We start from the raw sequence: 27,820 nt of genomic DNA, 5'->3' as shown, positions 1-27,820 counted from the left end.
CTTGTTGGAGTTGCGATGTTGCTTTTAGTTGTTAGCTATTTTCTAGCTGTATGTTTCGTGCAGTTCATAGTATATTCTGCTTAGGTACTTATTTCATGTTATATTATATCAGCAAAGAATCTAATAATTAAAGATGTGCAGGTCCTATTAATCAGTGATGACGGTGATTGGTTACTTTTTGTTTAATAGCTGGGTAAAATGGATTGATTTAATTGAGTACTTGGAGATTGTCTTTATCTATCTGTTGCTATAACAACAGAAATGATCTACTGTGGTAAGGCGATTCGGTTGCCCTAGTATAATTGGCATTATTTCTCAGTAATTAATATGGAACGCTTTTCATGGGGAGTTTGTAAACTAAAATCATAGGTAAGGGGGGATATAACGTATAATAACTATGGCCGCGATTACTTTCGTGGATTGTTATGTTTTTTTTTAATTAAGAGATTATAGGTATGGCGGGGTATAACTCATAATAATTATGGCCGCGATTACTTTCGTGGATCGCTATGTTTTCTATTTAATAAGATAGCTCAGATTCAAGGTGCAGTATTTCTTAACAATTTATAAATGGCGCCCGATATTTATGTTGGTGGTCTCCCTAAACCTATCCAAAATGGCGCCCGTTAAACGACGGAGTAGTCACCTCGTTTATGTTTACTGGATTGATAAAGAGGGTTAGTATACGCGACGCGTTTAGACACGAAGACGGTTCCGTATCTGGGGACGCTTGCGATTGCTAAAAGTGAGTAAAATGGGAGAGTGACAAAAGACTATTGGGGGATGCCGTGCAGTATGGTTAGGACACATACTGAAATTTTGATGTTTACATTGATTTATAGGTCTCCGTACTTCAGAGACTTGGAATACAAACTTTGAGGATTATTGCCTTAAGAATTGCGCTAATGGTCACGTACTCTATTCAGTGAAATCAGGTGAGATTGTATTTCAGTCTATTAAGACTTGAGGCATGATTGACTTAATATCCTTAGTGCAGGGTTGCTTACAATTAAATTTGTATTGTAGGTGTTGTTGGATAATAAAACGACCATTAGGAAGGAGACACAGATATTATTCAACCCTAATTGTTTTAAGGTATGTGCTTCAAGAAGTAATTTTGGGTGTTTACCCTCGCCATCCTTGCCTCATGCATACCGCAGTGTGTCTGACTAGGTGTTTATACTTTTTTGAATTTAGGAGGCAGTTATACAAGATCAAGGTACAATTTGGCTTTGTTTAAGGCATGATTAATTGATTTGGTTCACTGTTGGGAGAATGGTGCCATCACGAGTGTTCAGAGTGTTTCACTGCTACAATGGTGATTAATTAATTTATTTTAGATTGAAACTCTTTTTAGATTGAATTTTCAAAGTGATGGGTCGAATTCCTTATTGTATTAATTATTCATGTGGATGTGATTATATTGATGGTATGTCACACAGCATGTTTTTCCTTTGCACATTCAATAATGTGGGCTATGGAATATGAAACAAGTGTGTTTCTATACTCCAATGTGTATTATTTATTGCTTCCAGCCCTGAGGAAGTCGCATGGGTTATTCCCTATCGACGAAACGCGTTGGGAGTGGAAGAATGTTATGAATATAAGAAGTTTGGAGATTCATATGAAAATAAAAGAAGAAGAGAAGCCCACTTTAATGTGTATCTAGTTTTGTGACAGTAACAGGAAACTTTGTTGGTGAATTTGTGAGTGCTTCAACACGAGAAAATACATGAATCAATTTGATTATTGTTCTGAGGATTAGGGTGCCTATCCTCTAGTTGAAAGCACCGCACTAGGATAATTGTGTATTAATATTACTGATGGTGTGAAATTTTGCTGGTTGCGCGTTCTTTCCCTTGACACCCATTTTTGTTCTGTACCAATTAAGGGTAGCTGCACCGCAAACACCTGTAATTGTTAAGATGAGTGATAATCTTGACAGAGATAGACTAGCAGCAGAACTGTTTGACAATCTGTGTAAAGGAAACACGGTAACAGAAGCCATAAGAGTTACAAACCAACCTAAAAATGAAGGATTAAGAAGCAAATTTATCAGATTAGAAAGATTAAAACGTTCAGAGATGTCAAAATGGTGGGATGGCACCACACTCAGACAGTACTTGAAATTGAATAGGATTCCAAGGGGTCTCCGTTCCCAAATCATCCCAACCTATGATGATTTGGACGAGGATCTTTTGGGTCTATGGGAGAAAGAGCTAACATCTAACTCTGTTAAATTAATGGAAATTCTAATTGAAAATTCTGATAGGAAAGTGAAGAGTCTACAGCTAGAAATTGCTCAACTGGAGGAGGAGATCGCATCTCTTAATAAACCGGAAGTAGCAGCAAAAAATTATGATATACTAAAGGAGGTTTTGGTAAATCATCAAAACGATGTGAAACAAAGGAAAGCACGAAAGCTCAAAAGGGACGAAGTTGATTATAAGAATGGGAGGGTATTTACATTCTCCAAAAAATATGATCATTTGATTGTAATAGACAAGAATAAACAATCAGCAGAGATGCCTTCCACTAGTTCAAGTAACACCTCATTAAGCACAATACCAACGAGTGGCAGTGATGTGGAGGGTGGATCTAGTGGTATAGAAAGACAACAAGGCCCTTTGGGGAATTCCTCCTTTCTACAGGAGGTGAATCGTATCAAGAGAGGGAACAGGGAGCAAGTCAGAAGAATAGACAATACAAGAAAACAAGGAGAGGTAAAGGAAGTAGGAAGGGAGGGGGACAAAGTAGGAATGAAAACTCGCTCTTGGAACAAGAAGAATTGAGCAGTTCAGGTATTGGAGAGGTAGAGGTCATTAATTTATCAGATCGAACACTGACTAATGAGATGATTACTTTATTGAAAAAAGGTTTGAGTTATTGTCCATTTTATAAAGGAGATATTTGTAACACCAAGATAGATCTATTTCGGTTCATTCGGAAACTTAAACTGAAGAAACACTTTGCTTTGAATCCTATGCCTAATAAAGATTGTATTTCACAGATTTGTGATTCAGTGTCCAATACGTTAACGATAAAAGATATACAAGATACAGTGACTCTACTCTCTATAACCGAATTGGAGGATGATCCAGTAACTATTGGGAAAGTTTTGGAGGATTTGGATGTAAGACCAGATTTGTCATTGACGAGTGGTCTGAAAGAGAAGTCTAGATGGTCCCCTAACCTTACGAGTGGGAACAATATTGAAATTTTTGACACCTTGGTTTCTATTGATCTTGAGAATGGTGTGGATAAAATGGGTCATTCTTTTAAACATCGGGGTGAGAACTTGACGACAAGTGAACGTCAGGCACTTAAGATACTAGCAGAAGACCCCATGATAATCATCAGAAAGGCAGATAAAGGGGGTAACATTGTTATAATGAATAAAGCAGATTATGATCATGAGGTTTACTCCCAATTAAATAAATTGGAGAACTATCAAAAAGTCTCATATAATCCAATGTTCTCTCTGATCACTAAAATCAATGGATTGTTACAGGACTGGCACTATCAGGGTCTATTAGATGAAGATGAATTACTGTATTTAAAAGTGAATCGTCCACGTTATCCCTGCTTATATACTTTGCCAAAGATTCATAAGGACCTCCCTTTTCCACCAGGGAGGCCCATTGTGGCAGGGATAGGTGGCCCTACAGAACGAATCTCACAGTATGTAGACGTATTCCTACAGCCGATGGTAGTGAATCTGCCGTCGTATATTAGGGACACGAAGCATATTTTAAATATATTGAGTGATATTACTTGGGAATCAGGAATGAAATTAGTGTCGTTGGATGTTGTATCACTGTATACGAGTATACCCAACGAACTAGGTCTTAAAGCTATTGAACATTTCATGATGAAGAAACCAGCGAGCCAATGGGGACATACTCAAATGTTATTAACAATGACTGATCTTATTTTGTCAAATAATTTTTTTCTATTTAATGGGGAATGGTTTAGGCAAACCCAGGGAGTGGCTATGGGTTCAAGATTTTCACCTGCTTTTGCGAATCTATTCATGGGCTGGATGGAAGAATCAGTGATATGGGGCCCAGCGGGTAGCAACTGGAATGATGACATCTTATATTGGGGACGATATATAGATGACTGTCTTTTAATATGGACAGGAACAGAAGAAAAACTAAGTGGATTCATTGATTACATGAATAACAACACTATGAACATTAAATTCACTTCTTGTGTCAGTTCGACTAATTTGGTCTTTTTAGACGTGGAATTGTTTATAGACAATGATAGAATCTGTAGCAGGATGTATCGTAAGCCTACGTCCTGCAATGCTATTTTACATGCGGGCAGTGCGCATCCCAAACATCAGATTAGGGCAATTCCCTATGGAGAAATGTTACGGGCGCGACGTAACTGTAGTGAGGACAACCAATTCAGAGAATGTATTAAGGACATGGAAAGGAGGTTCACCCAAAGGGGCTATGATAAAAGAGATCTTATGGTAGCATCACAGAGGGCTTTCAAGATACAACGCGCATCCACCTTAACCCCCAAAAAAACTAAAAATAAGTCTACTCTGATTAGGATGATAACAGATTTTAATCCTATAAACTCAATTCTTTATAAGAGCATGCATAAGCACTGGCATATCCTGAAGGCGGATAGGACGCTACAGGAATTTCTGCCAGACAAACCACAAATTACATACAGAAGAGGGAGAACATTGGGTACAATATTGAGTCCAAGTTACCCGAGAGAGGCTGAGAAAGAACAATGGCTTACTCAAATGAGTAAAGGTTTTTTTAAATGTGGCCACTGTGGGATGTGTAAACATGCGAAAGACAAAACTAAACAATTTCAGTATAATGGTAAACAAATGTATGACATTGTGACTAACATTAATTGCAGTACTAAATATGTTGTATATGTAATTAATTGTATGTGTGAGCAAATATATGTGGGAAGCACAATAAGGGCTCTTAAAGATAGGATTGCTGAGCATTGGAGAGCGGTAAAGAATAATGATCAAAGGTATCCAATTGCGGAACACATACATAACTGCACTTCGCAAGGTTTACATAAATCATTTCAATTTTGTGGCATCGAGCATGTTAAGAGGGAAGCGCGTGGAGGTAACAGAGAACTCGCACTGCGGAGGCATGAGGCAAGATGGATCATGCGCTTGAGGGCTGTGGAGGATGGTCTTAACTATGACCGTGAGTTACAGTATTTCCTAGGGGAATGAGAACTTAATGGACTGGACAGGTTGAGCAAAAGAGTGATTATTAAGTAGATCTAGTGATGGCTTGTTGGAGTTGCGATGTTGCTTTTAGTTGTTAGCTATTTTCTAGCTGTATGTTTCGTGCAGTTCATAGTATATTCTGCTTAGGTACTTATTTCATGTTATATTATATCAGCAAAGAATCTAATAATTAAAGATGTGCAGGTCCTATTAATCAGTGATGACGGTGATTGGTTACTTTTTGTTTAATAGCTGGGTAAAATGGATTGATTTAATTGAGTACTTGGAGATTGTCTTTATCTATCTGTTGCTATAACAACAGAAATGATCTACTGTGGTAAGGCGATTCGGTTGCCCTAGTATAATTGGCATTATTTCTCAGTAATTAATATGGAACGCTTTTCATGGGGAGTTTGTAAACTAAAATCATAGGTAAGGCGGGATATAACGTATAATAACTATGGCCGCGATTACTTTCGTGGATTGTTATGTTTTTTTTTTAATTAAGAGATTATAGGTATGGCGGGGTATAACTCATAATAATTATGGCCGCGATTACTTTCGTGGATCGCTATGTTTTCTATTTAATAAGATAGCTCAGATTCAAGGTGCAGTATTTCTTAACAATTTATAAATGGCGCCCGATATTTATGTTGGTGGTCTCCCTAAACCTATCCAAAATGGCGCCCGTTAAACGACGGAGTAGTCACCTCGTTTATGTTTACTGGATTGATAAAGAGGGTTAGTATACGCGACGCGTTTAGACACGAAGACGGTTCCGTATCTGGGGACGCTTGCGATTGCTAAAAGTGAGTAAAATGGGAGAGTGACAAAAGACTATTGGGGGATGCCGTGCAGTATGGTTAGGACACATACTGAAATTTTGATGTTTACATTGATTTATAGGTCTCCGTACTTCAGAGACTTGGAATACAAACTTTGAGGATTATTGCCTTAAGAATTGCGCTAATGGTCACGTACTCTATTCAGTGAAATCAGGTGAGATTGTATTTCAGTCTATTAAGACTTGAGGCATGATTGACTTAATATCCTTAGTGCAGGGTTGCTTACAATTAAATTTGTATTGTAGGTGTTGTTGGATAATAAAACGACCATTAGGAAGGAGACACAGATATTATTCAACCCTAATTGTTTTAAGGTATGTGCTTCAAGAATTAATTTTGGGTGTTTACCCTCGCCATCCTTGCCTCATGCATACCGCAGTGTGTCTGACTAGGGTGCCGATCACGATCCGGCAAAAACCGGGTACGAACCGTCGGACGGAGCATATTCTCCGTCCGACGCGTACCCGGTCGTCAAAATATACAAACATGGAATTACGATTCGCACGGGTACACCATTACCGTACGAATCGTAAAAAAGACCGACCGAACAAAAAACACCTACCAATGCGATCCGGGAAAGCGCCGACCTGACGTCGGGACGCACGCAGCCAGCCATTCACGACCCAGGAATCACGATTCGCACCGACGTCACCCCGCACGGTGAATATTTTGCGGCAGCCAAAAACTGCCGGGAAATCAGGACGACGCGAACAAGGACCACCAGTACGCGACGGACAGACGGCGACGCGAACAAGGAGGACCAGTACGTGACGGACACACAGGACGACGCCACCAAGGAGGACCCGTACGCGACAGGACGACGCGATCAAGGAGGACCCGTACGCGACAGGACGACGCGAGCAAGGAGTACCAGTACGCGACGGACAGACATGGACCCGAACCTACGAGTCATCCCTGCCCTCATAGCAGTACACCTCCTCTACAGGTTACGACGCAGACGCCGCAGAAGGTCAGAATAACTAAGGGAGGGGGGAAAGTGGGGTGGGGTGGGGGTGGCACGACCAGGGCAGGCCACAAAACAACCACATGAGTGACACACTACACATGGCCTGGACATACCTGACTCCCATGCCCTGGTCACCACGAGGGGGTGGGGGCGTGTCCTGATAAGCCAGCGACCGCCACAACGGAAGTCCGTCACCACGCGAACCGGCAACAAAACCAGACAGGTACGTCCCGTACCCACGCCTGAAGAGCGTGGGTACGAGTCGGACCACGCCCACACACGTCACCCCAACAATGGCGGGACGGATCGCACCCACGTGGCAAAGGCCTGGGTACGGGCCGCACAAACATCACATAGCATGGGGACGGATATGTACGGACCCTACCCCCACCCCGTATGCAAGGAGCGTACCCCCCAGCCCAACAGTGTAAGTACGACCCGTACCCCCACCCGCGGACGCACGGAGCGTACCCCCAGCCCAACAGTGTAAGTACGACCCGTACCCCCACCCGCGGACGTACGGAGCGTACCCCCAGCCCAACAGTGTAAGTACGACCCGTACCCCCACCCGCGGACGTACGGAGCGTACCCCCACCTCACCAGTGTCAGTAGACTCGTACCCTCACCTCTAATGCAGTGTGCGTAACCCCACCGTGTATGTGCCAAGCGCACATATCCAGAAATCGGAGGTGTGTGTGCAGACTCCACCCAGCAGTGCCCTGAGACAGGAGGGGTGGGTGCCCATCACTCCCAGCAGTGCCCAGAGACAGGAGGGGTGTGTGCAGAGTCCTCCCAGCAGTGCCCTGAGACAGGAGGGGTGGGTGTGGAGTCCTCCCAGCAGTGCCCTGAGACAGGAGGGGTGGGTGCAGAGTCCTCCCAGCAGTGCCCTGACACAGGAGGGGTGGGTGCAGAGTCCTCCCAGCAGTGTCCAGACCCAGGAGGGGTGGGTGCAGAGTCCTCCCAGCAGTGTCCACACCCAGGAGGGGTGTAACACATGTGTGTGATGCCACAATTACCCACATCCATACTGCCTACAAGGGAACATGTCCCCATGAACTCATGTCAACTGACTCCACACACAAGTACAGTGATCAGCAAGGATGCCACGATTGTTGCAGGTGGAGACATGGCCATGCATGCATGGCCAAAGTAGAAGGGCTCCGTCACACACACAGCTCATGTAGACACAGCTCTGCGCTAAACATTGGGAACACCCTGCAGGGAAGAAACTGGGTACACAGAGGAAGGAATACACCCTGGGACAATTGAACCATGCAGTAACTGCTGACATGACCTAAGGAAGTTAGCCAACACCTTGTGGGCATGGGGTGCGCTCCGTACTTAGGAGGTTGTGTTGGGGGTGCGCCAGGAACGTACTGGGGTGGGGGTACGACTGGAACGTACTGGGGTGTACATAGACGGTGTTACGACACGTACAGGGGTGGGGGGGTGTACATAGACGGTGGTACGACACGTACAGGGGTGGGGGGTGTACATTGACGGTGGTACGACACGTACTGGGGTGGGGGTACGACTGGAACGTACTGGGGTGTACATGGACGGTGGTACGACACGTACAGGGGTGGGGGGGTGTACATTGACGGTGGTACGACACGTACTGGGGTGGGGGTACGACTGGAACGTACTGGGGTGTACATGGACGGTGGTACGACACGTACAGGGGTGGGGGGGTGTACATTGACGGTGGTACGACACGTACTGGGGTGGGGGTACGACTGGAACGTACTGGGGTGTACATGGACGGTGGTACGACACGTACAGGGGTGGGGGGGTGTACATTGACGGTGGTACGACACGTACTGGGGTGGGGGTACGACTGGAACGTACTGGGGTGTACATGGACGGTGGTACGACACGTACAGGGGTGGGGGGGTGTACATTGACGGTGGTACGACACGTACTGGGGTGGGGGTACGACTGGAACGTACTGGGGTGTACATGGACGGTGGTACGACACGTACAGGGGTGGGGGGGTGTACATTGACGGTGGTACGACACGTACTGGGGTGGGGGTACGACTGGAACGTACTGGGGTGTACATAGACGGGTGGGGGTATACATATACGGGGGGTACGTGTCGGACGTACGGGGGCTGGGGGGAGTGTTGGGCGCGTATGCGGGCACATGTCTCCATGGTTGCTATTGGTGTTCGGTGCGGACAGTGTTTTTTCCATACGGTTGTAGGCTCGGACGCACGGGATGGATCGTGATTCCTCGGTCGGACTTGGATTTTTACGTTTGTAAGGTAAATCGTCCGAGGACGTGTCGGACACATTTTCCGACCCGAGGACGTGTGGGGAATGATTCCCGGTGCGGGTCGTATGGACTTTTTACCATGCGAATCGTGATTGCCAGTTCGTACGGCATTTGTACGATTCGTACGGTAAAAAGACCCGATACGAGTCGCACGGGGAAATTTTTTGCCGGATCGTGATCGGCACCTAGGTGTTTATACTTTTTTGAATTTAGGAGGCAGTTATACAAGATCAAGGTACAATTTGGCTTTGTTTAAGGCATGATTAATTGATTTGGTTCACTGTTGGGAGAATGGTGCCATCACGAGTGTTCAGAGTGTTTCACTGCTACAATGGTGATTAATTAATTTATTTTAGATTGAAACTCTTTTTAGATTGAATTTTCAAAGTGATGGGTCGAATTCCTTATTGTATTAATTATTCATGTGGATGTGATTATATTGATGGTATGTCACACAGCATGTTTTTCCTTTGCACATTCAATAATGTGGGCTATGGAATATGAAACAAGTGTGTTTCTATACTCCAATGTGTATTATTTATTGCTTCCAGCCCTGAGGAAGTCGCATGGGTTATTCCCTATCGACGAAACGCGTTGGGAGTGGAAGAATGTTATGAATATAAGAAGTTTGGAGATTCATATGAAAATAAAAGAAGAAGAGAAGCCCACTTTAATGTGTATCTAGTTTTGTGACAGTAACAGGAAACTTTGTTGGTGAATTTGTGAGTGCTTCAACACGAGAAAATACAAATTACTATTCCCACTGAAGTCAATACAAAATTAAAAACAAACTACAATATAAAAAATGTTAAAAACAAAAAAAGAAAACATATATAAAAATAATAAAAATTGCAAAAGATAGAAACATTGTATAATGGTAAAAAAATATAAAACATTACATGCAAACATTAGCTTACAAAAATAAAAAATAAAAATTCAAACAAATAACTACATTTAATAGAAATTAATTATAATAAAAAACATTTGGGTGCCGATTCCGATCCTGGAAAGATTTTCCCCGTACGAATCGTATCCGGATTTTTTTCCTTACGAATCGTACAAGTACCGTACAAACTGGCAAGTACGATTCGTATGGGAAAAAGTCCATACGAATCGCATTGGGAAAATTCCCGCACACGTCCTCGGGTCGGAAAAAGTGTCCGACACGTCCCCGGACGATTATCCGTACGAATCGGAAAAATGAAGTCCGAGCGCGCAAGTACGATCTGTCCCGTCCGTCCGAATGTACACCCGTATGGAAAAAAGACCGTCCGGAGCGAACTTCAATACCAACCATGGAGACATGTGCCCGCATACGTACGAGACGTACCCCCACCCGTGTAGTGTATGTACGAGTCGTACCCCCACCCATGTACCCCCACCCGTGTATGTACGAGACGTACCCCCACCCGTGTATGTACGAGACATACCCCCACCCGTGTATGTACGAGTCGTACCCCCACCTGTGTACCCCCACCCGTGTATGTACGAGCCGTACCCCCACCCGTGTACCCCACCTGTGTATGTACGAGACGTACCCCCACCCATGTATGTACGAGTCATACCCCCACCCGTGTACCCCCACCCGTGTATGTACGAGTCGTACCCCCACCCGTGTATGTACGAGACGTACCCCCACCCGTGTACGCCCACCCGTGTATGTACGAGACGTACCCCCACCCGTGTATGTACGAGTCGTACCCCCAACCATGTACCCCCACCTGTGTATGTACGAGACGTACCCCCACCCGTGTATGTACGAGTCGTACCCCCACCCGTGTACCCCCACCCGTGTATGTACGAGTTGTACCCCAGCGCTGCGGGTCCGCACCGTACATACACGGGTGGGAGTACATCTCGTACATACTCGGGTGGGGGTACGACTCGTACATACACGGGTGGGGGTACGACTCATACATACACGGGTGGGGGTACGTCTCGTACATACACGGATGGGGGTACGTCTCGTACATACACGGGTGGGGGTACGACTCGTACATACACGGGTGGGGGTACGACTCGTACATACACGGGTGGGGGTACGTCTCGTACATACACGGGTGGGGGTACGTCTCGTACATACACGGGTGGGGGTACGACTCGTACATACACGGGTGGGGGTACATGGGTGGGGGTACGACTCGTACATACACGGGTGGGGGTACGTCTCGTACATACACGGGTGGGGGTACGACTCGTACATACACGGGTGGGGGTACCTTGGGTGGGGGTATGACTCATACATACAAGGGTGGGGGTACGTCTCGTACATACACGGGTGGGGGTACACAGGTGGGGGTACACGGGTGGGGGTACGGCACGTACATCCGCGGGTCTGGGGGGGGTTCGGCACGTACCGGGCCCCCAATTCCGCTCGCATTGCGCCGTACTTCGCTTTTCCGGCACTTTTTGGGTGCCGTAAAAATATTGCCGTCCGGACTGGTGTTGGTACGATTCGTACTTCCTGGTTCGTGAAATGCAGCCTGCATGCGTCCCGACGTCACGTCGGCGCTGTCCCGGATCACATTGGTATGTGTTTTTACAGTCGGTCGGTGTTTTTTCCGACTCGTACGGAAATGGTGTTTCCGTACGAATCGTACTTGCAAGTTTGTAGGGTTATTTTACCGGGTACGAGTCAGACGGAGAAAACCCTCTGACCGACGGTTCGTACCCGGTTTTTCCAGGATCGGAATCGGCACCTAATTGTTACATCAAATTAATATTTTTTTATTCCTAGTCTATAACACCGCACAATTCACAACACACATCTAAATTTCTAACAAAGTGTACCTACATAGTTAACATAATTTATTATGAAATAACAAAATATTATTAATTAAAAAGCAAATTAAAACAGTTAAAAATCAATTTACTCACCAAAAATGACATCTATAAAACCAAAATAGAAGTAAAGAACGTACCATAAATATTTATCAATTAATGAATGGATAATAATGAGCAACTCATTATTAATTAATAAAACCTAAAATATTTTCGATCCTTTACCCCAATAAATACCACAACACACATTTGCACAATTTCCATACCTAATTTTACAGTATTAAATTATTATCAATTAACAACAACTTATTAATTAATTAAAAATAATTTACTTCCCACCCTTTACCACTATAAACCCCACAACTCACATCTCAAATTAATTACCCAATTGCCATATTTAATTTTTAAATAATGAATTACCATTATTAAACAATTATTAATTAATTTTAAATAAATTGCTTCCCACCTTATTTCCCGATAAACCTCACCACCCATTCCTAAAAAATTCCACAATTAATATAATGAGTTACTTATTAATTAACTAACAAACAACTGATAAATAATTATTAATAAATTAATTCCCACAATTAACACAATAAATTATACATTAAATAAATATTAATATATATAAAGTATGATTATTAAGGTGGCGATTCCGATCCGGTAAAAACATTTCCCGTACGAATCGTATCTGTATTTTTTTACGTACGAATCGTACAACTCCCATACAAACGGGCAAGTACGATTCGTACGTGGAAAATACATACGAATGACATCGGGAAAAGTCTACGACACGTCCCCGGACAGTTTTACGTACGATTCGTAAAACTGAAGCACAAGTACGATCCACACCGTCCGTCCGAATTTACAAACGCAGGTAATACGCGTACATCCGCACCGTACCCCAGCACCCCCCATGTCCGTGCCATACCCCAGCACCCCCCATGTCTGTGCTGTACCACAGCACCCCCCCTTGTCCACGCCGTACCCCAGCACCCCCCCATGTCCGTGCCGTACCCCAGCACCCCCCCATGTCCGCGCCGTACCCCAGCACCCCCCCATGTCCGTGCCGTACCCCAGCACCCCCCCATGTCCACGCCGTACCCCAGCACCTCCCCATGTCCGTGCCGTACCCCCACCCCGTATGTACGGTGCATACCCCCACCCCTCGTATGTACGGTGCATACCCCCCGTATGTACAGTGCGTACCCCCAGCGCATAGCGCTGGGGGTATGCACCGTAGATACGGGGGTGGGGGTACGCACCGTACATATGGGGGTGGGTGTATAGCGCGGACATGGGAGGGTTCCGGGGGTATGGCGCGGACATGGGGGGGTCCTGGGGTACGGCGCGGACATGGGGGGCTGGGGGTACGATGCGGACGTGTAGGGATGGGGGTATGGTGCGTACCGGGCCCCCTTTTTTGCCATGCATCATGGCGTACTTAGCTTTTCCGGCACTTTTTGGGTCCCGTAAAAATATTGCCGTGCGAAGTGCTGTGGGTACGAATCGTACTTGCTGGTCCGTAAAACGCTGCCTGACTCCGTGCGAATGTCGCGTACGCGGTGTCCCGGATTGGAATTGTGGGTATGTTTTAGCCGGTCGGTGTTTTTTACGATTCGTACGGAAATGGTGTTTCTGTACGAATCGTACTCGCGGGTTTGTATGGTGGTTTTCCCGGGTACGAGTCGGATGGAGAAAACGCTCCGTCCGACGGTTCGTACCCGGGTTTTACCGGATCGGAATCGACACCTAAATGTACTCATATTAAATTACTTCCCACCCTATTCCCCTATAAACCCACAACCTGCTCCCTTAAAAATGATACAATTAACATAATTGTCAATTAATTAATAATAATGAACAACTAATTAATAATTAATTAATAATACATTATTTCCCACATACTATACAATCTATATTAAATAAATACTAATAAATAAAAAAAATATTAAATAATTTATTATGATTAAATTACTTCCCACCCTATTCCCCTATAAACCTCACCACCCATTCCTAAAAAATTCCACAATTAATATAATGAGTTACTTATTAATTAACTAACAAACAACTGATAAATAATTATTAATAAATTAATTCCCACAATTAACACAATAAATTATACATTAAATAAATATTAATATATATAAAGTATGATTATTAAGGTGGCGATTCCGATCCGGTAAAAACATTTCCCGTACGAATCGTATCTGTATTTTTTTACGTACGAATCGTACAACTCCCGTACAAACGGGCAAGTACGATTCGTACGTGGAAAATACATACGAATGACATCGGGAAAAGTCTACGACACGTCCCCGGACAGTTTTACGTACGATTCGTAAAACTGAAGCACAAGTACGATCCACACCGTCCGTCCGAATTTACAAACGCAGGTAATACGCGTACATCCGCACCGTACCCCAGCACCCCCCATGTCCGCGCCATACCCCAGCACCCCCCATGTCTGTGCTGTACCACAGCACCCCCCCTTGTCCACGCCGTACCCCAGCACCCCCCCATGTCCGTGCCGTACCCAAGCACCCCCCCATGTCCGCGCCGTACCCCAGCACCCCCCCATGTCCGTGCCGTACCCCAGCACCCCCCCATGTCCACGCCGTACCCCAGCACCTCCCCATGTCCGTGCCGTACCCCCACCCCGTATGTACGGTGCATACCCCCACCCCCCGTATGTACGGTGCATACCCCCCGTATGTACAGTGCGTACCCCCAGCGCATAGCGCTGGGGGTACGCACCGTAGATACGGGGGTGGGGGTACGCACCGTACATATGGGGGTGGGTGTATAGCGCGGACATGGGAGGGTTCCGGGGGTATGGCGCGGACATGGGGGGGTCCTGGGGTACGGCGCGGACATGGGGGGCTGGGGGTACGATGCGGACGTGTAGGGATGGGGGTATGGTGCGTACCGAGCCCCCTTTTTTGCCATGCATCATGGCGTACTTAGCTTTTCCGGCACTTTTTGGGTCCCGTAAAAATATTGCCGTGCGAAGTGCTGTGGGTACGAATCGTACTTGCTGGTCCGTAAAACGCTGCCTGACTCCGTGCGAATGTCGCGTACGCGGTGTCCCGGATTGGAATTGTGGGTATGTTTTAGCCGGTCGGTGTTTTTTACGATTCGTACGGAAATGGTGTTTCTGTACGAATCGTACTCGCGGGTTTGTATGGTGGTTTTCCCGGGTACGAGTCGGATGGAGAAAACGCTCCGTCCGACGGTTCGTACCCGGGTTTTACCGGATCGGAATCGACACCTAAATGTACTCATATTAAATTACTTCCCACCCTATTCCCCTATAAACCCACAACCTGCTCCCTTAAAAATGATACAATTAACATAATTGTCAATTAATTAATAATAATGAACAACTAATTAATAATTAATTAATAATACATTATTTCCCACATACTATACAATCTATATTAAATAAATACTAATAAATAAAAAAAATATTAAATAATTTATTATGATTAAATTACTTCCCACCCTATTCCCCTATAAACCTCACCACCCATTCCTAAAAAATTCCACAATTAATATAATGAGTTACTTATTAATTAACTAACAAACAACTGATAAATAATTATTAATAAATTAATTCCCACAATTAACACAATAAATTATACATTAAATAAATATTAATATATATAAAGTATGATTATTAAGGTGGCGATTCCGATCCGGTAAAAACATTTCCCGTACGAATCGTATCTGTATTTTTTTACGTACGAATCGTACAACTCCCGTACAAACGGGCAAGTACGATTCGTACGTGGAAAATACATACGAATGACATCGGGAAAAGTCTACGACACGTCCCCGGACAGTTTTACGTACGATTCGTAAAACTGAAGCACAAGTACGATCCACACCGTCCGTCCGAATTTACAAACGCAGGTAATACGCGTACATCCGCACCGTACCCCAGCACCCCCCATGTCCGCGCCATACCCCAGCACCCCCCATGTCTGTGCTGTACCACAGCACCCCCCCTTGTCCACGCCGTACCCCAGCACCCCCCCATGTCCGTGCCGTACCCCAGCACCCCCCCATGTCCGCGCCGTACCCCAGCACCCCCCCATGTCCGTGCCGTACCCCAGCACCCCCCCATGTCCACGCCGTACCCCAGCACCTCCCCATGTCCGTGCCGTACCCCCACCCCGTATGTACGGTGCATACCCCCACCCCCCGTATGTACGGTGCATACCCCCCGTATGTACAGTGCGTACCCCCAGCGCATAGCGCTGGGGGTACGCACCGTAGATACGGGGGTGGGGGTACGCACCGTACATATGGGGGTGGGTGTATAGCGCGGACATGGGAGGGTTCCGGGGGTATGGCGCGGACATGGGGGGGTCCTGGGGTACGGCGCGGACATGGGGGGGCTGGGGGTACGATGCGGACGTGTAGGGATGGGGGTATGGTGCGTACCGGGCCCCCTTTTTTGCCATGCATCATGGCGTACTTAGCTTTTCCGGCACTTTTTGGGTCCCGTAAAAATATTGCCGTGCGAAGTGCTGTGGGTACGAATCGTACTTGCTGGTCCGTAAAACGCTGCCTGACTCCGTGCGAATGTCGCGTACGCGGTGTCCCGGATTGGAATTGTGGGTATGTTTTAGCCGGTCGGTGTTTTTTACGATTCGTACGGAAATGGTGTTTCTGTACGAATCGTACTCGCGGGTTTGTATGGTGGTTTTCCCGGGTACGAGTCGGATGGAGAAAACGCTCCGTCCGACGGTTCGTACCCGGGTTTTACCGGATCGGAATCGACACCTAAATGTACTCATATTAAATTACTTCCCACCCTATTCCCCTATAAACCCACAACCTGCTCCCTTAAAAATGATACAATTAACATAATTGTCAATTAATTAATAATAATGAACAACTAATTAATAATTAATTAATAATACATTATTTCCCACATACTATACAATCTATATTAAATAAATACTAATAAATAAAAAAAATATTAAATAATTTATTATGATTAAATTACTTCCCACCCTATTCCCCTATAAACCTCACCACCCATTCCTAAAAAATTCCACAATTAATATAATGAGTTACTTATTAATTAACTAACAAACAACTGATAAATAATTATTAATAAATTAATTCCCACAATTAACACAATAAATTATACATTAAATAAATATTAATATATATAAAGTATGATTATTAAGGTGGCGATTCCGATCCGGTAAAAACATTTCCCGTACGAATCGTATCTGTATTTTTTTACGTACGAATCGTACAACTCCCGTACAAACGGGCAAGTACGATTCGTACGTGGAAAATACATACGAATGACATCGGGAAAAGTCTACGACACGTCCCCGGACAGTTTTACGTACGATTCGTAAAACTGAAGCACAAGTACGATCCACACCGTCCGTCCGAATTTACAAACGCAGGTAATACGCGTACATCCGCACCGTACCCCAGCACCCCCCATGTCCGCGCCATACCCCAGCACCCCCCATGTCTGTGCTGTACCACAGCACCCCCCCTTGTCCACGCCGTACCCCAGCACCCCCCCATGTCCGTGCCGTACCCCAGCACCCCCCCATGTCCGCGCCGTACCCCAGCACCCCCCCATGTCCGTGCCGTACCCCAGCACCCCCCCATGTCCACGCCGTACCCCAGCACCTCCCCATGTCCGTGCCGTACCCCCACCCCGTATGTACGGTGCATACCCCCACCCCCCGTATGTACGGTGCATACCCGCCGTATGTACAGTGCGTACCCCCAGCGCATAGCGCTGGGGGTACGCACCGTAGATACGGGGGTGGGGGTACGCACCGTACATATGGGGGTGGGTGTATAGCGCGGACATGGGAGGGTTCCGGGGGTATGGCGCGGACATGGGGGGGTCCTGGGGTACGGCGCGGACATGGGGGGGCTGGGGGTACGATGCGGACGTGTAGGGATGGGGGTATGGTGCGTACCGGGCCCCCTTTTTTGCCATGCATCATGGCGTACTTAGCTTTTCCGGCACTTTTTGGGTCCCGTAAAAATATTGCCGTGCGAAGTGCTGTGGGTACGAATCGTACTTGCTGGTCCGTAAAACGCTGCCTGACTCCGTGCGAATGTCGCGTACGCGGTGTCCCGGATTGGAATTGTGGGTATGTTTTAGCCGGTCGGTGTTTTTTACGATTCGTACGGAAATGGTGTTTCTGTACGAATCGTACTCGCGGGTTTGTATGGTGGTTTTCCCGGGTACGAGTCGGATGGAGAAAACGCTCCGTCCGACGGTTCGTACCCGGGTTTTACCGGATCGGAATCGACACCTAAATGTACTCATATTAAATTACTTCCCACCCTATTCCCCTATAAACCCACAACCTGCTCCCTTAAAAATGATACAATTAACATAATTGTCAATTAATTAATAATAATGAACAACTAATTAATAATTAATTAATAATACATTATTTCCCACATACTATACAATCTATATTAAATAAATACTAATAAATAAAAAAAATATTAAATAATTTATTATGATTAAATTACTTCCCACCCTATTCCCCTATAAACCCACAACCCGCTCCTAAAAAAAACCCACAATTAACACAATTACCAATTAACTCATTAAAATTAACAATCAATTAATAATTAATTAATAATAAATTAATTCCCACAATTGACACTAAAAAATCTAAATTAAATAAATATTAATATTACTTCCCAGCCTGTTCCCCTATAAACCCACAATCCGCTACGGAACTAAACGCAAAATTTAATTAACATACAATTAATCACTACTAAAGATTTAGCACACATATTAAAAAACAAATGCTATACTTATACAAAAAAATAGATCACCTGCTTTCAAAATACATACTAAAATACATAACACTAATTTAAACATCGATATTTCATACAACAATATTTTTGCAAACGATATTACTGAATTCGATATTTTCAAAAACAATATTTGTTACCTTAAAGTTGATATTCTTGACCACGATATTCTTGCTGTCGATATTCTTGTACCATGATATTTCATCCTCGATATTTGTGTATATCGATATTTAAAACTCGATATTCTGTCTGTGCACCATCCTATTGGAGAGATAGGCCTCACAGTAGTGACAAATGACTTTAGGAGTTGTTCACTACCAGGGCATGTCAAACTTAAAAGAACATGTTCTGTCTTTTGAATACATTGCTCTCTGCTCTGGGTTGTCCAGGGCCTACCTTAGAGGTGACCTATATGTATAAAAAGGAAAGGTTTGGGCTTGGTAAAAGGATTATTTCGCTAGGTTGACATGGCAGTGTAAAATTGCACACAGTGCTGCTTCAATGGATGGCACAATCAGTGCTGCAGGCCCACTAGTAACATTTAGTTACAGGCCCTGGGTACAGGGGGTACCACTTTACTAAGCACTTATAAGTAAATTAAATATTCCAATTGGGGATGAACCAATGTTAACTTGTTAGGGGCAAGAGCACAAGTACTTTAGCCCTGGTTACCAGTGGTAAAGTGCACAAACTCCTAAAGCTAGAAAAATGTAGGTCAGAAACGTGGGGGGAAGACCACCCTAAATCTGTCAGGTCTAGCATCTACATAGTGGATAAGATAACCCAGTGTAGAGCATCCCAGCAAAGATACTCCTTTAATAGCAAGTCGCCGGAAAGACTCAGTTGCACATGCAAATATGTTTGAATCCAAGAAGGCGAGCTTGCTGCACATTAGCCTAATCATGTAATATTGTAACGTTTATTTGAGCGCCATTTTGGATAGGGTTTCCCAATTTATTTTTAGTTCAATAAAAGGAGGTTCACTCATAGTTACTACGATGAACAGACATAACTTATCCTTATTACGTTTTCTATCAAGGTTCTGGCACAAAGAATCCCTCAGCGAGACTAATTCACAAACATCTGCAAATAAGGAAAACAGGTCCAGAGAAATGCATACTCAAGGAGCTCACTAATCCCTCTGATTAGGACACACTCCGACCGAGTCGGATCCGGAGTGTTTTCCGATCGAGCCGGAGTCCTGCAGTCCAACCGAGCGAGTACGATGCGGCCGTATGCTGCCAGACTCGGTTCGGTCGGACTACCATAGAAGTCAATGGGAGCCGGTCGTACGACACGTACATGGGCTCCCATTGACTGAATGGGTATGTCTCATGCAAGGGCACCCCCTACAGTGGGTACGCATTAGTGCCATCCGCACCGTACATGCCTGTTTTGGGGGGGACTCTTGGGTCTCCCCCTGTGTCCGAGTCGTAGGGCTGCGGGTGACAGGGGGTCCGACGCGGACCCCCAAAGGCAACCACCCGGACGTTTTGCGAGCCGGACACTCCGGCTCACACAGGCTGTTCGACGCATGCATCGTACTGTGCTCGGTCGTAAATCGCATCCATTGCACGCCACGGTTAGCTTCCGACCGAGACGTATGGAGAGGTTCGGACCCGGAAACGACTCGGCCGGTGAATTTCACGTAGCTCTCATCGTACTCGCTCGCTCGTACAGCTGTACGAGTTGGGCTGAAAACACGCGTACGGCTCGAAGTTTTTCCGGCCGGATCGCGTTCAATGCCCTTCCGACCCGGATCGAAATCGGCCCCTAACTGGTGACTCAGCCACGGTATGCATTCTGCCATTGATTCTCTATGGTGAGACTGTTTATTCCATCACAGACGGAATTAAACCTGTATTTTGTCCCAGACGGTCATGGTTCAAGGAAATGTAACACATCTCTTGGCTCTAGGTCACAGTAAAGGGATAGTATTTTGGTACAAACCTGCACCACAAACCCTACATTATCTCCATCTAAGTGATTTCTTAACCATGCCCAACCTTGGAGAAAACTTTTAATTGAAAATTAACAAAGTTTGTATTGTAGGGATAACCTCCACAACCTCCACTGATAGGAATACGAAAAGCTATAGAACTGTGCAAATGAAGTTAACAAGTCACCTATTTGTACACGTTTCTTTGTAGAGTAGCCAACATTTATTTTAGCTTGGCATATTCATTTAGCCAGTTATCCTCCCATTGTCACATGTTTACAACTGCATTGAGGAGTGAGTGTCCTAAAAGAAATTCAACGTTTTATTGCATGGTTGGATTTTCATATCTTATGTCTTTCTTTCAGAATATTGCTTGTCATAGTTGCTCAAAATTATTGAATTCATTGATGTCTTGTAGAGAACAAAAATGCATTGCATAAATCCTGTTGACAGAAAAGCAGCATTAAAGAAGTATGAAGAACAGTCGACGAAAAAACTCTGATCCTTACCTTTAACGTATAATATGATATGATCTGACAAACAATGTTTTACATCTGCGTTTAAATACTTTTAATGCTGACACATTTCTGGGTGACATTTTACAACTACTGGTTCTTATCTTTAGCACTCCTTATCACATTCCTTGTAACAGATGGAAAGAATGGAATCCCAAAAGAGATTTCAGTACAGAATCTAGAGTAATAAATTGCTTGACAATCTGAAAGTCTTTCTTGCAAGAAATATAATTAATTATGCCTCATGTCTCTCAATATACATCTGAGTAAATGTGCACGTGTCAGCATCAGCAAACTGATAGAATCCACCTTGTGGTTGTGCTTCTACTTAACCAGATTTTGCAGAACTGTCGCTGTATCTATGTCCAATGGGCCTTCTTCACGAAGGTGAATTTAGATGTATAGATAAGCTTACGTCTGAATTTACCTCTTATATGCCTGGCAGGAATTCACTAAGGGATTCCTAGATTGCTTACGCCTATTAACATGTGCAGAGATCTCTACCATAAGTGCAAGTCATGAAAACTGTAGGACTTTTACTCCAGCAGAGTGCTGAGATGAATTCCTTGCCAGGAAGGGAAAGGATAAAAATTCCCCTTGATTTGGTGGATTGTAGGGGAAGGACTTTTTCCACGGAGGAAAAGCATTGTGACCACTGATAAAAAATAAAGTGCTCACCTTGCAACCGGAAACAAGGTGCACTCGACTGAAGAGCCCCAACTAATGCAAAAACAATGGTCTTCTTGCATTGTTTGTGTTCATATACCACAAGGACCTGGCTTGGCAGTGCAGGCTGGAGTGTTACTACCGATACCCTAAAAAAACTGACCACTAACTTTACAAGAGTTAAAGTCGCGGTGAGTCAATACTGGAGGCCGTGAAACACACACATATTGTATGTAGTCATTTTTTGTTTCGTGAAAACAGTGCGTTAGAAATAAAATGTCATGTACAGAGTAAAATGTAAACCACAGTGCTGTTCACACGTTTGCCTTCGGATGCTTGAAGCAATTTATTAGTGAGCAATTCCAAACTCTATTCAGAAATGTTGAGAAATAAAAGGGGGCAATACAAACTTAAAAAAGTACTTGCCAACATATTGAACACTGACATCTATGGGCCTTATTATACTGACGGTTGGACAAGCATTCGACTGACATCGTTTGGAGAGAGCGGAACTATGTAGTAGGTGGTTCCACTCTCGATATTATGATGTGACCGCCAGTACTGCGGTCAGCAACATAGCCTTTACCATTGCGGCTGCCCGTAAAAGGGCCACAGCACAAGCTGCAATGGTAAAGGGTATGTTTCAAAACATCTATGCACCGTGTAGCCTGGCACACGGTGCATAGATGTTAGGGGGGTCACCATCTTGTCCCCTTCAGGCTACACAGTGGAGTCCTGGGGAGATGGGGGTCCTGTGAAGGGCCCCCAAAGTCACTTTCCCACAGCCTTTCCATGTTGGAAAGGCCAACATGAAAAGGCTGTCGGAAAGGGACATCCTAACCAGGGGTGCCTCTGCAGGCACTGCCTCCATTGTAGGGATTAGGTCTCCAACCAAAACGATCCTTGATCCTGTTGGAGGTAGTGGTCAGTCCCTCCGACAACATCGCTCGGACCGGCGGCATTGTAATCTGTTGGTCGGACATATTCCTTGGATGTCGGATGGAATGCTAGCAAAGGCCTGTCGGTTGCAGTCAGTCTGATATCCTAATATGGCCCCATGGTGCTTATTACGATGTCAGTCGGTAAGCCTCCGCAGGCTTGTTGGGGTCAGTCTGACCACCCAATCTCGCATCGTAAGCGATCGTTCCAACCTCAGTATTATGATGCATTGCAATTCATGGATTACCGATCGACGCGGTTCTTCCACATGCAACTGGAAATTCCGACTGCGACTGTTTTGGAAAGGTGAGCAGATCTGAGCGCAGTCCGGCACTGGAACCGCCCACCCTATTATAATGTGCATTTCCAATGCGCCGTCTGTGTCGGTCTAACCACCTCATCAGAGCTGGTGGAATGGGAAGCTCATAAGGCCGAAAGTCACCACAACACACTTCCACATTTCCTGTGCAGTGATGGAGCCCATTGCGCACGTCATACCGCTTCTGTACCTACTCAATGATCATCAAAACCAGGACCGTCATGGGCGTTGCACACCTACCCCTACACCAGTGGGCTTCTGAATTATTAATGCAGTGCCCCCACCCTGTAAACAAAATCAATCCTCGGGCCTCCCTCATCTTTTGCACAATTATTCAGATAAATTGGCAATGTCTAAATATGTCTAAACCAGTCATCTGTTGTTGCTGATGTCTTACATTCCATTGTCTCTCAAAGGGTCAAACAAAATGTCCTTAACTCAATTGGTGATGCTGAAGATGAAATGATGAACAGACCCATGAAGGAACTCCAACGTGGCTGTGTAAAATTATTACACCATTTCATAATGGCTTTAAATATGTTATCAATGGTATCATAGCCCACCAAAGAGAATATAGGGCAACTCAAAACAGGAGGATTGGTATTATTTAAGTTCTGTTACCCCTTTTGACACATACACCCAGTCAGGAAATAAATGACCAAAGTTGTCATTGACAGTCCATTACGAGGCTGTCTTACTACCACTCAAGTTTCTAACACTTAAAACAAAACATGATGCTACTCTTGGCCAGAGACTGGCACCCCTGATATCACTTAAGGCCCCCCCAGGGGGCCCACCCCCCAGTTTGAAGACTCTACCCTACACATTGAAGTGACCACAAAGCGAAGGTGCAGTAATGTGAAAGTGTCCTATAGCATGTTGTATAGGGGAATGAGGGAATGTCAGCATCCGGTATCCTCAGTGTGAACTGGAAATACAGGGACAGACCCAACATAAAGGTAGGAATACAAATGTGCATAGTCATATAGATATATGTACAGAAATATGTATGGAGAGCTCACCACTGCTCTAAGTGCACATGTCATGGCAACATAACACCAATGCACACCTAAAAGTATGTCCCACAGAAGCCAATATACTGGCACCCTACATCCTTTCTAGCCCAATACCCTCATCACCACTGCTGGGAGCAGAGACAGAGGGTCCATTTGATCTCCTAAACTGCACCGTGAAGGAGAGTGTTGAAGTGCTGTGTCACGCTGAAAATGTATACCTTGAGATGTACCATATTAGGGTTCTTGAAGGTGTATTGGAGGAGCAAGCCCAGACAAATGTATATCAGTATACGAGTAGTTATTGGACTTGATAGTGCCTAGCATTACCATAATGGCAATTGTATGCACAGAAAGCTGAATGACAATAACAGCCGTTGTGAATGTCAAACACTTAGGCATCTTATGTACAATGTAAGGTGTGCATTCACTGATCTAGATCCTGTCATATGCCTGAAGTATTCACATATAACATGTGTAACAATATGTAAAAAGCCCATTCATACGGCTCGTGTGGCTGAAAAACCTAGACACAATAGACATCCCTATGAGTCTCCACCCCAATTTCCTTGTTAAATGAAGCTACTCCAAATCATGTTGTGACAAACAAGATAAAGCAGTCACAATGCAAAGACCACTAGACTGATACACTCTACCAAAACCCAGAAGTCCTAACGATTGTGGCTGTGCCACTGTTTGCACGTGAAACATCAGACCTGGGCACGTACACAGACTCAACATCACTTGACACACAAAATCTCCTTGACAACACTGACCCACTTGGCTTGTTGGTAAGTAAGCTTTTTAATGATGTTTGTTGTGATTGGTTTTGTGTGTTTATTTAGTAAATGTTTCCTTGAACATTGTGCTCATGTCTATCTTCCATTTAGGAGACACAGGATACCCCAAACAGCCATGGTTACTAACACCATTGCAAAATCCAGTCATCCCAGGAAAAGTCCACTTCAATTAGGCCCATGGCAGGACAAGGCGGAGAGTGGAGTGAACGTTTGGCCTCCTGAAGGCAAGATTCCTCTGACTTGACAAAACTGCTGGAGTACTACAATATTCTCCTGGAAAGGTGTTCCAGATCACCGTTGCCTGCTGCATGCTCCACAACCTGGCAATTAGGAAGATCATCCCAATGATTGAAGATGAAGGAGACGAGCAGGTGCCACCGGCTGAGGATCTGGGACTGGGCAATGAAGACAGTGGTGAAGACGAAGGAGTTGACTTGCGACAACAGCTTATTAACAACTTCTTTTAATGAATGTAAGTATGCACTGAAATGTATTTCCAATTTCACTGTGTTTGTTGTTGTGTAGCTGTTTGGACTATGTATATGCTCACATCAGAGTGTAGGATAAGTGTGCCAATGTGAATGCAGGTCAGGTTTGGGATATGGTTATAGTTCATTGTACATTGTGTCATTCAGGACTAACTAGAGATAACAGTGACATTGTTCTGGTTTAAGTTTCAGTTTTCTTTTACTCGTGAGACATGATTTGCCCTTGCTTATCTTATTTCATTTTGTTGTTTCAGTTCACTTTGCCATGTCATCAACTGAGGGGGGTTTCTAAATTGTGCCATCGCCAAGCATATGATGCTGTGTCTGAGTGCGACATGAAATAATCCTGGGAATGTCTGGCACAGAATTTAAGGATACATAACTGTTGTAACACATGATTGCAATTGTAGGAATAAAAGTTCCTACAACGCCAATGGACTTTCATACTATTGTGTGTACCTTGTTTTGCAATAAGTGTACCATCATGTGCTTAAAGCCATTGTGGTTGTGGGGATAGACCATGGTAGTCCCCATTCATAACACCTAAATGATCAATCTTCTCGGCTCCTCCCTCAAACATGACCCAACAGAGCAACGCGATTGCCTCCACCTGCTTCAACACCCTCTGCTTCCTTCGCAAGACCTTCAAATGGATCCCCCCTGAATCCAGAAAGACCGTCACCCATGCACTCATAACAAGCAGACTGAACTATGGAAATGTCCTCTATGCTGGAATCAACAAATCCCTGCTCCGCAAATCCCAGACCATCCAGAACACTGTGGCTAGACTCGTCCCCTTCATCCCACAACATGAACACATCACCCAACATCTATGAAACCTCCACTGGCTTCCCGTCGAGAAGAGAATTACCTTCAAACTACTCACCCATGCCTACAAATTTCTCCACAACACCGGACCCCAATACCTCAATGAAAGAGTCTCCTTCCACCTACCCAAGAGAAACCTCTGCTCCGCCGGCCTCGCCCTCGCCAAAACCCTGTGCATCCGCAGAGCCAGACCAGGTGGAAGAATCTTCTCCTACATCGCGGCTAAGACCTGGAACGAGCTCCCAATCGACCTCAGACACTCCCCACTCTGCACACCTTCAGGAGGAACCTCAAGACCTGGCTCTTCGGCTGACTCAGAGCTGCGCCTCCCCCTCAGCTCCTTGAGACTCTCACGGGTGTGTAGCACACTTCACAATTCCCTAATTGATTGATTGATTGAGTTTTCGAAACTTAATGTAGCTGTAGATGTGTGTTCTCATTGAATGTCACAGTGCAAGTGCCACACCAATGACATATGTTTGTAACCTACCTAAAGAGGCAGCACAATTTGTTGTAGTGGGACGTGTTCGCACTGGCCAGTAGAACAGTCCTGTGTGCTTTTCTTTTGTCCAGTGATTGTGTAGGCATTTATGGTGTTTGTGATCTGCCACCAGGTGTTAACAGAAAATTAAATTTGTGTTTTGCATTGAAGTTTGAATTGTCTGATGTAGCTCCTACAAATTCTTTGTACTTGGTTGAACATGAAAAACTAGTTTGGTGGCATAGATTGTTGAGTGAGATGTCAACTTGTGATGATTGTTCATACAAATGACTATCTGTGAAGAGGTACCGTGGATTAAAGTGTGTATGTTACACTGAATCTGTATGACTATTTTGAGGTGCCACGATTGATTGACTTTGTGGCACTTAAGTTAAAACTTACATGTACTTGTTGACCTAGGTTGATTACTCTTTCATCAGGGAGCTCACATGAAACAACAATTTGAGATAGCTGTCAAAGGTGCAACATGAGCTGGTATTGATGTGCAAAGTGTTTTTATGTGCCAAACATTGGGAATAGGTGATGACACACAATATGGATCAGTGATAAAAAAATAGAAATTGGAGAAGTTGACAGGGTTGTTGGTTGAAATCCAAAAAGTCATAGCCACAGTTATCAGAGTCTAAAGTTCAACAGTGTACTTCCATCGGATGTGGAACATTTGGCATAAATAGTCAACAAAGTGAACGGTTAGCGCACAAAGAAGGATATCAGGTACGTTGTTTTTTACTGGCTCGGGGTTGTGCATTGCCAACTGACACTCCCTTATCTTTCTTTGGATGAACCACTCCACGTTTGGGGGGGGCAACAACTGCAGGTTCCTGGGATACTGAGGATTCTCCACCAGACTGAGTGTTCCTACCTGTAGTGTTCACAATTGTTGATGGTT

The sequence above is a fragment of the Triturus cristatus genome, chromosome 3_1 (genome assembly GCF_964204655.1).
Source record: "Triturus cristatus chromosome 3_1, aTriCri1.1, whole genome shotgun sequence".
NCBI lineage: Eukaryota > Metazoa > Chordata > Amphibia > Caudata > Salamandridae > Triturus > Triturus cristatus.
This window is presented reverse-complemented; position numbering follows the sequence as displayed.